The sequence below is a fragment of the Ictidomys tridecemlineatus genome, chromosome 16 (assembly GCF_052094955.1).
Source record: "Ictidomys tridecemlineatus isolate mIctTri1 chromosome 16, mIctTri1.hap1, whole genome shotgun sequence".
Taxonomy (NCBI): Eukaryota; Metazoa; Chordata; class Mammalia; order Rodentia; family Sciuridae; genus Ictidomys; species Ictidomys tridecemlineatus.
Genome location: NC_135492.1, coordinates 10,852,588 through 10,864,491, shown reverse-complemented (window position 1 = coordinate 10,864,491; position 11,904 = coordinate 10,852,588). Strand labels below are relative to the sequence as shown.

The window sequence follows — 11,904 nt, the reverse complement described above, 5'->3', positions numbered from 1 at the left end:
AATTTTATAGAAATAAACTCATCTTTTTTAGTCTTGAACATAATTTTCTCTTCCTTAAGAAAAAAATCTGTTGGGCTTGTTAACATTGCCTAGTTAAAAAGAGCTTCATCCTAATTATCAGCCAGAAAGATTTAAGCAGCATCTTAAACAATCTCTTCCCTCTACTTCCAAATACAAACACCTTAGCGTTGGCATACTAATCAAGCTTATATCAAGCTTATATCTCTCTTCTGACCACCAGATCTGTGTGTACAAATGTTTCCTTAATGCCTTTATGTACATACATCAAGGTCCCTTAAATGTTTACAATTTATGATCCCTGTAACACCAAAGATGGTCTTCTCCCTCTTTTTCTCACTTCAGTGAGCTGCACAATTTTCAACTCAAAAAAAAAAAACACTGATCATATTGAACTCTTTAAAAAATGCATTCTGTGAATTTCCAATTAAGATACTCTCTTCAGTCACAGTGTTAATGTACTCTTAAATGTTCACCTGGTATTTGTAAATCCTATTAAATATTTTCAAACTTCTGTTTGTAAATCATCTGTTCAACAGTATGAACATGAATCTCAAATTTTTATTTGTCTATTCATTCATACTTGTCTTCACTGTTGAGACAGAGTATGGGAAATACTGGTAAAGAAATAAGACACTCTGTGTTGGTAAATAACTTCCCTTTTTGTTCCTTTTAGGTAATTCATCCCCAAATATAAATGTTCACTAATAAAAAATGAGCTGTCCAGTGCTTTAGAACTGATTCACATATCTGCTAACATATCAATTTAACTAAAAATGAGCATACATTTCTTTTAAAATTCTATTTCCTTTTAATTACATATATAACATACATAATGCTGGATTGATGTCTATTTACTTATCTATTAATCTATTATTGATCTATCTGCATACTCCCAATGTTCTTCTTAAACTGTATATTTTGGCCAGTTTCATGTCAACACTGTTGCTGCCCTAAAACCAAAATATAAAACAAAAATCCTGAAAACAAACACATTTAAGTTAATGACAATTTAGATATGCATCTAATACTTCTTTTCCTGAGATATGATATCGCAAATAATACACTGAGAAACATTCTTGTGTTTCAAAATACAAGCTAGTGTTTTACAGGTTTATTTATACATTGTCAACAGTAGAATATGTGACTCTACAAATAAAGGTAAAAAAAAGTCTTTTTTAATTAATCTATATTAGAAAGGAAAATAGCTCAAAGACAGAAGGATCTGGGACAAACTATCTGAGTGAGGCATTCTGAGCACACAAAGTGATAACCAACAGGGGTTCAGTATAAACTTCTGGATCTCTAAAGCAAAATGAACTGAAGATCAAGGATTTGGAAAGTATTAAAACTAACACATAAACTCCGCCTGGAATTACCAGTGGAAAATGAGGCACAGATTTTCTTGAGTTTAGTCATTTTTGCTTTCAGCTATGTATCTTTTTATGAATCCTGATACTAAACTCTGTTATGAAATGACTCTCCTCTCAGCTCAGATATATAAACAAGAAAATAATCAACTTACGACAATAAACAAAAAATGCAAAATGAGCAAACATTTTCAGGAAAGTGCCATATATAATATAATTTACTCTTTGAGTTAAAATATTTCTAAATCTGTAAATTTAAGACTTCACCAAAAGTTTTACTTTTCTTATCAACACATAAACAAATAGATCGAGAATAGTCTTCTACTTTTATGAGATAGATACAACTTGACAATTATGTTTTCTTTAGTCCCCTGAAAACGACTGATTAATGCATAGAGTATTTATTAAATTTTACTAGTATTACCAAAAATAAATTTTTAATAAAGTAGTAATCCAACGGGATTTAGCCTTCATATTATGACAGAGGGTTTGAAGTGCCTTCTTCTTCTCTACCAAGGAGAGTAATATTTCATTTAGTTTTTACATTTTTAACTGTGGGTTATAGAATGATGAACATTATCTAGTACTGTGCTGAGAGTATGGTCAGCAAACAGCTGCTTACCAAAAAAGGTTTCTTATAAGGATACTGTAAGTACAAATTTGAAAGTGCTTAGAAATTTTGATAGCAATCTGACAGTATGTTGTAGCTAATAAAATGACACTAATAAATACATATTTCATTTTTCCTAAATTCAATTTGATTGCATTTTACAAAAGTACTAGTTTGTGACAGATTGGTAAACAAAACTCTTTTTTTACTCCACATAGTTCACAAAGCACTTATTTAGTGCTTCCTCACTCACATATCAACCCAATATATACTAAACATTGGTTGATGTGTTAGAGATACAAAAAGAACAAAGCACCTGACTCTACTTGAGAGTAAAAGTGGAGGAAAAAAAAACAAATAGGAGAAGAGTGAAGGAGAGCTGAAAATCTTTTGCTTAAAATGCTAAACAATTTAAAAGTAAAGTGATGATGGCTTAGATTAAGGTGGCAGCAAGAGGTAGAAAAAAATGGTTACATATAATGTATATTTTAACACTGTAGGTGAACAAATTTTAAAAATTATAATGAAGGAAATTTAAAAATTATAATAAAGGAAATCAGAGAAATAGAAGCAACAAAGGTACCTAAAAAGTGCCCCCACCCCGGCTAATTATGTATTTAAGTGGCAATGTCCAGTAGGTAAAACGTTTGGAAGTTGCTATCAAAGACATTGGTATTTAGAGCTATAAAACTGGAGGGCAAAAATATTTGATGAAAAATTACTGGCCAAAGGAAAAAATATCAGGTATGATTTGTTTGTTGTAAAGAATATCCTGCGCTGGGGCTGGGGTTGTGGCTCAGTGTTAGAGCAGTTGCTTAACATGAGTGAGGCACTGGGTCAGATTCTCAGCGCAGCACATAGAATGAATAAAATAAAGGTCAATCAACATCAAAAAAAAAGAAAGAAAAAAAGAAAGAAAAGAATTTTTTTAAAAAAAAGCTTGCCGTGTGTGTGTGTGTGTGTGTGTGTGTGTGTGTTTTAAGGGGGGAGAGCCAAAATGCCTGATGTTATTTATATTACAAAATCATTTAGCAGAAAGAATAAATATGTCATTTATTTTCACATACCAAACAGTCTTCTAAGCTCTTTGCACGTATGTATTCAGATCAGCTAAGAGACAGTGGTTACACAGCCAGTGACTGGTAGAAAATTTGATTACAAGCAGATTTGTTCCATATTCCAAGCTCCCAATCATTATACCACACTGCCTCTCACTGAACCTGTATTTGCTATTATACACATAAAATATTTTCGAAACTAGAAATTTTAGTTTTCTTCAGGGAAAAGAATTTGAGATTGGGATAGATAAGTAGTATGTCACCATGTAACATTTTTTACTTTGAATATGAACTCTTGAATATTATGCCTCTCAGAATGATTATATTTTCAGAAAAATAATTAAACCATGGAACTGTGTTATGGTTGGTATCTGAAATGTTCCTCCAAAGGGTAATGTGTTGAAAGCTTGGTCTGTAGCTTTGGGAGTGATAGAAACTTTAGGAGATGGTGCCTAGTTGAAGGAGGTAGGTCACTGGGGGAATAACTTTGAAGGGTATATTTTTTCCCCAACACTCTTCTCCAAGCACCCCACTCTGTCTATGCTTCCTAGCTGCCAGCAGATGAGCAGCTTTGCTCTATCGTGCCCTTTCACCATGATGTACTGCCTCAATAAGCTCCAAAACAACTGAACTGTCTGAACATAAACTCACATCTGTAAAATCATAAGTCAAAATGGTTTGTATTTGACTTTCTCAGGTACTTTGTCGCAGTGAACAAAAAGTTAACAGAAGGGATGGGGCTGTACCTCATTGGTGAGGCACTACATAAAAATAAATTAAAATATTGTGTCTAACTACAACTAAAAAAAAAAGAAAAAAATTAACACAAACTATTTTACACTTTATTCATTACTTAATAAAAAAACTTGAAGACTGAGTCATAAAGATAATTCAATATGTGCAGTTTAGTTAAAACCTATAGGATAATACTTGTTTCCAGAAAACATGCAAAGACAGTGTTCCAAGAAGAAAGAAAGGTGACATCCGTGAGTTGCTCAATGACCTAGGCAATGAGAAGATAACTGCTAAAGATACAGAATCAACATAACCCATCCTATATATCAATAATGAATATGCAGAGACTCAGGAAAATAATTTGATTTATAATACTCCCCCCCACCCCACCCCCCAAAAAAACCCAGCACTAGGAATAAATCGAACCAAGGAAGTGAAAGACTTCTACAATGAAAATTATAGAACGCTGAAGAACTGAAGACACAAGGTAGAAAGAGCTCCAGTGAAAGGAAGAATTAATATGTTAAAATGGTCATACTATCAAAATCAAAGTAGAGATTTAGTGAAATCCCAACCAAAATACAAATGACATCATTTATTGAATTAGGAAAAACAAAAAGTCTTAAAATTCAGTTAGAAGAATAAAAGACACAGAATAGTCAAAGCAATTCTAAGCCAAAAAAAAAAAAAAAAAAAACAATGCTGGAGAGGAATCACAATAAATGAATTCAAGTTATACCTGAGTTATAGTAATATAAACTGCATAGTACTGACATAAAAACAGACCCATAGGCCAATGGAAGAAAATAGAAGACACAGACAAACCCAAAAAGATATAGTCATGGATAGCAAAAACATACACAGGAGACAAGATAGCCTTTTTAAATTAATGGTGCTAAGAAAACTGGATATCCATATGTCTAAGAATGAAACTCTATTCCTATCTCTTACCCTGAACCAATATCAATTCAAAAGAAACCAAAAACTAGAAATTAGACCAGAAACTTTGTAACTACTGGAAGAAAATGTAGGGTCAACATTCTCATAGAGGTACAGGCAAGGACTTTTTCTACAGATTCCTAAAGTTCAGAAAATAACACCAAGAAACAATAAATGGAACAGCATCAAATTTAAAAAGCTTCTGCACAACAAAGAAAACAAGAGTGTGAAGAGAAAAGAGAAAAGCTTTGTTAGCTACTCTTCTGACAGAAGATTTAATGTCTAGAATATATAAAGGACTACAAAAAACCCAAACAATAAATGAAAAAAATAAACTTAACAGACACTTCTTAAAAGAAGTAGTACAAATGGCCAACAAATATAGCAATGAGGAAATGCAAATCAAAAATACACTGAGATTTCATCTTGTTCAAATTAGAATGGCAGCCATCAAGAATTTAAAAAAAAACAACAAATGGAAAAGATGTGTGGGGAAATGAATACTTTTACACTCTTGGTAACACTGTAAATTAGTATAACCACTATGGAAATCAGTATGAAGTTTCCTCAAAAGACTATGGAATAGAACCACCGTATGACCCAGCTATTCACTTTTTGATATATATCTAAAAGATTTAAAACCAGCATACATCAGGAATACAGCCACATCAATGTTTATAGTAGCACAATTTCAATAGTCAAGCTATGGAACCAACCTAGGAGCCCTTCAACAGGGCTCAAGAAAAATCATATATATATATATATATACACACACACATATACATACATGCAATGGAGTACTAGCCATAGAGAATGAAATTATGGCATTTGCCAGCAAATGATGAAAATAGAGACTATCGTGCTAAGTGAAATAAGCCAGTCTCCAAAAATCAAAGGAAAGAAGGATAGGAAAAGGGAAGAACAGTGGAATGAATTGACTGAACTTTCATATGTATACACACATGAATATACCACAGTGAATCCCAACATCAAGTACATCTATAAGACACTAATTTTAAAAAAACTATAAATTACAGATGGATCAGTAGGAGATAGGGAGGGGAACAAAAAGAGGGGGAAAGGTCAAGGGGAGAAGTACTAGGGGCTAAATTAAAGCAAGTTATATTCCATTTTTTGTGATTAATGCCAAAATATATCCTAATATTATATGGAACTAAAACGAATAATTAAAACAAAAAGACTAGGAAAGAAACCACCCTAAGTTCCAGCAATAACACTTCTTGATTTTTATGCCAAAGAATTAAAGTCATCATACTACAGCAAGATATGCATACCCTTGTTTATAGCAGCATAATTCACATAGCCAAATTATACAACCAGAATAAAAGCAGATGAATGGAGAAAGAAAATGTGTATATATACACAATGAAGTTTTATTCAGGGACTAAAATGAAATAATGTAATCTGGTGGTAAATGAATGGAACTGGAGGACATCATGTTGAGTGAAATAAGTCAAACTCAGGAAGTCTGATGTTTTCTCCCTTATGTAGATGCTTGTGAAAAAAAAAAAGAAGAAAAAAATGTGGTGGAGGTTGTATGAAATTAGAAAGGAGACCAGTAAACACAGGAAAGGGACCAGGGGAAGGAAAAGGAAAGGGAAAGAGATATTGGCAATCGTGCATGAACATGTAACAAAAAATCCTACTGTTATGTATATTATAATGCAACTTAATAAAAGGGGGGATCTACCAATCAGAGAAGGTAACTGTTAACCAGGCGACAACACAGGCAGTGCAGTGTTAGAAACAGAAACCTGACAGGAGTAGGTACAAAGAGAGTTATGAGGATACTGAGTAAAATAGTACATATAAATCATTCTTTGTGATTTGTAGCACAGAAAAGGAGCGATGAGAATGTAGCTGAGGGGCATGACAAAACAAGGGATTTGTGATAATCAGTCTTATATGTCAATTTTTGCTAGATTACCTTGGTCAGATATTTAATCAAACACTAATCGACTTATTACCTTGAAGGTATTTTGTAGATATGATTAATATCTAAATTCAGCTGATTTTAAACAAATGAGATTTAATGTGAGTGGGTCTCACACAATTAGATGCAGGTTTAAAAGAAAAAACAAACTTCTCAAAAGAAATTTCTGACATCTGCAGCATAAAATACTAAGCTTCTGGCCTGCCTTACAGATCTGATTCAATGCAGTATAATTCCTGACTGAGTTTCCAACTTGTTGGCTGGCTTTTCTACAGATTTCAATTTGCCAGCTCATAACTGCATAGAGTCAATTTACTTAAGTATGTATGTATTGGGGTGTGTGTGTGTGTGTGTGTGTGTGTGTGTGTGTGCACGCGCGCATGTAAATAGGTAACTATATTTCTAAATGGTTTTGTTATTTGGAAGGAATCCAGATTAATGCAAAGGATTTCTAAAAGATGGGAGCCATTACACCATGTTAGCATAATGATAAGACTTATCTAATCCCAGGGGACAAATTGAAGTCAGAAAAGAGAGACAGAACAATCTGAAAAACAATGTTCTAAAGTGAATGGGGATTAGATTCATTGTACAAATATAAGGACTGGCCTTAGAGGGCATTGTAGTAAGAGAAAAGACAGAACGTATAGATATTACAACTATTGTAGCCAGACAGGTAGGTTTAATCCTTGAATAATACTCTTCTGATTGTTTCCATTAAAGAACAAGATAATCAACTAAGTGTGAAGATAAGACAGGAGGTTTTATAGTTTTGAGGTAAGGCATAACCTTGTAAGGAAGTGCAAATAACTCTAGAATGAAATATCATAGGGTTTACTAGCAGCATTAAAAAGGTTCCATTGACAGATTAATAGAAAATCCAGCCATTATAGTTAGGTTTCCTCCCCAGTCACTTTCAGGTACTCTGATGCAAGTGTGGTGCATGTGGTGATACAGGGTTTTCTAGGGAGTATGACGAAGGGAGACAGAGGCAAGAAATTGAGGGTATAAAGAAGGATGTGATTATAACAAATGATGAAAGGAAAAAAGAGATAGATATTGTGTGAAGAATATTAAAAATACTGGGATGGAACTGCAAATTGGTGCAACCACTATGGAAAGTAGTATGGAGATTCCTCAGAAAACTTGGAAAGGAGCCACCATTTGACCCAGCTATCCCACTCCTCGGTTTATACCCAAAGGATTTAAAATCAACATATTATAGTAATGCAGCCACTCTATGTTTAAAGAAGCTCAATTCTCAATAGCTAAACTATGGAACCAACCTAGGTGTCCTTCAATAGATGAATGGATTTAAAAAGGGGTATATATACTCAATGGGATATTACTCAGCTTTAAAGAAGAATGAAATTATGACATTTGCTAGTAAATAGATGGAGTTGGAGAATATCATGCTAAGTGAAATAAGCCAATCCGAAAAAAAAACACAGGCCAAATGTTTTATCTAATATAAAGATGCTAATTCACAATAAGAGAAGAAAAATGTTACCTTAGACTAGGTAGAGGGAAGTAAAAAAAAGGGGAGGAAAGGGGAGTTAGGGATAGGAAAGATAATGGAATGAAACAGTCATTATTACTTTATGTATGTATGTGACTGCATGATCAATATGATTCTATAACATGAACACTCAGAAAAATGAGAAATTATATCCCATCTACAGATATCAAAGTACATAAATGCATTCTACTATCATGTATAACTAATTAAAACAAATAAAAATTTTTAAAAAAATACTGTGTAAAAGTATTTCAGGACCAAATAGAAGAAAAACAGTAGATGAGTAGGAAAACAGAAAAAAACACTACACTGCCCTGGCTGGTCTAAAACTCATAGGTCCAAGTGATCTTCCAAAGTGGGGAGGGGACTATAGGCACATGTTACTTTATCTAGTGTCTAAAAATGTTTGATAATGGGACACATTAGATTATTAAGAGAGGGTTGATAATACTTAATTTTGCATAAGCCTTACTATAAAAAGTGTTGGTTAAAAGGGGGCTATGATAAACTTCATCATTTTAAAATGATAAAGATTTAACTAATTGGGACTGGGGTTATGGCTCAGGGTAGAGCACTTGCCTAGCATCCCTGAGGCACTGGGTTCAATCCCCAGCACCCACATAAAAACAAATAAACAAACAAACAAATAAGCAAGCAAATAAAAGTATCGTATCCATCTACAACTAAAAAACTTTAAAAAAAAAGATTTAACTAATCCCTTTATCCCTTTAAATTTGAAGCAAAATAGGAAGGAGAAAAGATTTTTCATCTTCAAAGAATCCAGAAAATACCTGCAGTCTCAAATCACAAATATATGAATAGCAAGGAGACGAGGAGGGAACATTCAAATCAAAGAAAGGGGTAGAAAAATCATGACAGCTATTATCTGTGAAACAAAAAGCCATTTTGCTCTGTAAAATGCAGAAACAGACTGCATCTGTTCCACAGAAGATGGAAAGTGATATAGTCTGTAAAATATGCAATTAAATTCCCATGTCCTCACCAAACCTAGGCAGCCTGGCAATTTTTCTACCACATACTTATTTTGGAAGTCCAGACATTTATTTCTTGAGGAAAATAAACCAGAGATTTGGAATCATTGTATATATACATAATACATATGCATACATACATACACACACACATATGTGATTCACATTCACAATTATATGTGATGTGCAGAATGTCAAGCACGTCCTCACCCTACCCAACTCCAAAATGTCAAGACAGCCATTTTACATGCTTCTGCAAAGAAGCTGATCTTTTACAGGAGAAAAAAAATATTACCAAAGCCAACATCTGAGGACCTATAATGAAAACATTAGTTTACCACCAGACAACCCCACAATGATACCCACCAATCTGGAAAAAACATACACCAGAGTATAGCACCGAAAAATGTCAGAATACTAGGAACAAGTAGCAAAATGTAAAAGTTTCTAAAGACAAGAAACAGGGTTATTGCTTGGCAGAGCAGCTCAAGACTGTTATCCCAGTGGCTGGAAGACTGAGACAGGAGGATTCCAAGTTTGAGGCCAGCCTCAGCAACTTAGTGAGATGCTGTCTCAAAATAAAAAATTAAAACGGTTAAGGATGTGGTTTAGTGGTTAAGTACCCCCCCACCGAGTTCAATAGGGATGGAGAGAGGGAAGAAAGGGAGGAAGGAAGGAAGGAAGGAAGGAAGGAATGGAGGGAGGGAGGGAAGGAGAGAGGCTTGAAATATTTTAATTAATTATTTATTTGTAAAGTTGTTGATGAATCTTTATCTTATTTATTTATATGTGGTGCTGAGAACCGAACCTAGTGCCTCACACATGCTAGGCAAGCATTCTCTCACTTAGCCACAATCCCAGCCCTTGAAAGCTTAATAGCAAAAAACTTCTCAGGAGCAATACTGGAAGATAGAGACAAATTCTGAAGAAAATAATTTGTAATATTTAAATCTAGATTGCAGTCAACTATTAAATAAGAGGCCAAATCCATATTTTTGTAGACATGCAAAATCTCAAATATTTACTTCCCTGATATCCTTTTATTCATAAATGTATCAGATAATATCCTATACCAGAAAAGGAGACTAAATTAAGGGGAAAAAATATAATAGGGGATCTAAAAGATAAAGGATCCAAACAACAGGAAAAACAGAAAATTTATATAAATTGAGGGACATTACAATTGTAGCAAATAAGGTTATGATTTAAAAAATTAAAAGCACATTAAAATTCTTGTTAAATAAATTTAACACTTATTTTATTTCCTTGATTTTATTTAACTTAATTTCGACCATAATTTTAAGTTTGTAAGAGTTCTGATTCTCCACGTTGTTTTAACTACATGCCAGTACTGAGAAAGGATCATTGGTATTGATACCATAAAGATGAAGCACAGATGTTAAACCGCTTGTCCAAAGTCACTAAGTTAATAAATACAAGATACAAAATGTTTGTAAAGTGATTTTTAAAAACAAGGTTTATTTTAAGAAACTGGTTTCTAAAATAAAGCCGATTTTCAGAACTGTTAAAAAAAAAACAAAAGGAATCTAAAAACCAACAAAAAGAAAAAAATTTAAATTACTCTAGACTCAAAAAAGTAATATGATGCTTGTAAAAAAAAAAAAAAGTAACCTTACTAGGAAAGACTAACTTCATTGAAAGTGAAAAGATGGAAAATGATGTTCGAAGAAGATGGAATGAAAAAAAGCAAGAGGAGTACTTATATTCATATCTGATGAAACAGAATACAGCCAAACTTGGTAAAGAGACAAAGAAGGTCATTTCATATTAATAAAGATAATAATCCATAGATGTGTACTATGCATTTTGTTAAGATAAGAAGGCCTTGATACTAAAAATGGAAAGAATAAAAAGGGAAAAGTACAGGTAATCTCATTGATAAAATATAGATATATCCTGGATTTGTGGTATATAACCACAATCTCAGGTACTTGGGAAGGCAAGGCAAAAGAATCAGAAGTTTGAGGCCAGCCTGGACAACTCAGGAGACCCTATCTAGATCCAGAATTTTAAAAAGTTTTTAAAAAGAGCCTGGAATGTAGCTCACTGGTAGTGTACTTGCCAAACAAGCATGAGGCCCTGATTTCAATCCCCAGTACCATAAACAAATGAACAAACAAAAAGGATACACATACTAAATCCCCCAAAATATATTAACAAATCAAACTTCATGATAAATTTAAAAATTTTATGGGGGAATGAGAAGAGAGCTGTAAAACGATAGGGGATTTTATGGTCAGTGAGACTATCCTATATGATACTGTAACAGTATATAGTTATCATGAATTTGTGAAAACTCAGAATATTACATCACAGAGTAAACTCTAATGTAAACCATGGACTTCAGCTGATTATAATGTATTGATATGATTTCATCAATTACCACAGTAATTGATAGATCTTAAAACAGGAAATGGAGGTAGAAGGAGGATAAATGAGAACTATCTATATTTTCTGCTTATTTTTTATATAAGCCTAAAACTGCTCTAAAAATTAAGTCTTTTGACAAAAAAAAGGTTCTATTAATAATGAATGCTTTTAAATGGTCAAAATCCAAAAATAAATTTAATTACAGATGTACAACCCCCCCCCAAAAAAAACCCTCTAACATAGTGAAAAAAAAAACCTAAATGGAGAAATAAAATGACTGTGAATTATAAGATCTGATTTCATAAAAATGTAAATATA

General features: G+C 33.0%; 1 protein-coding gene across 1 annotated transcript in view; it reads left to right on the top strand.

Moving 5' to 3' along the window:
- Positions 1-11,904, top strand: part of LOC144371438 (uncharacterized) — a 395,907-nt gene that overhangs the window by 225,848 nt on the left and 158,155 nt on the right. The window lies entirely within an intron of this gene.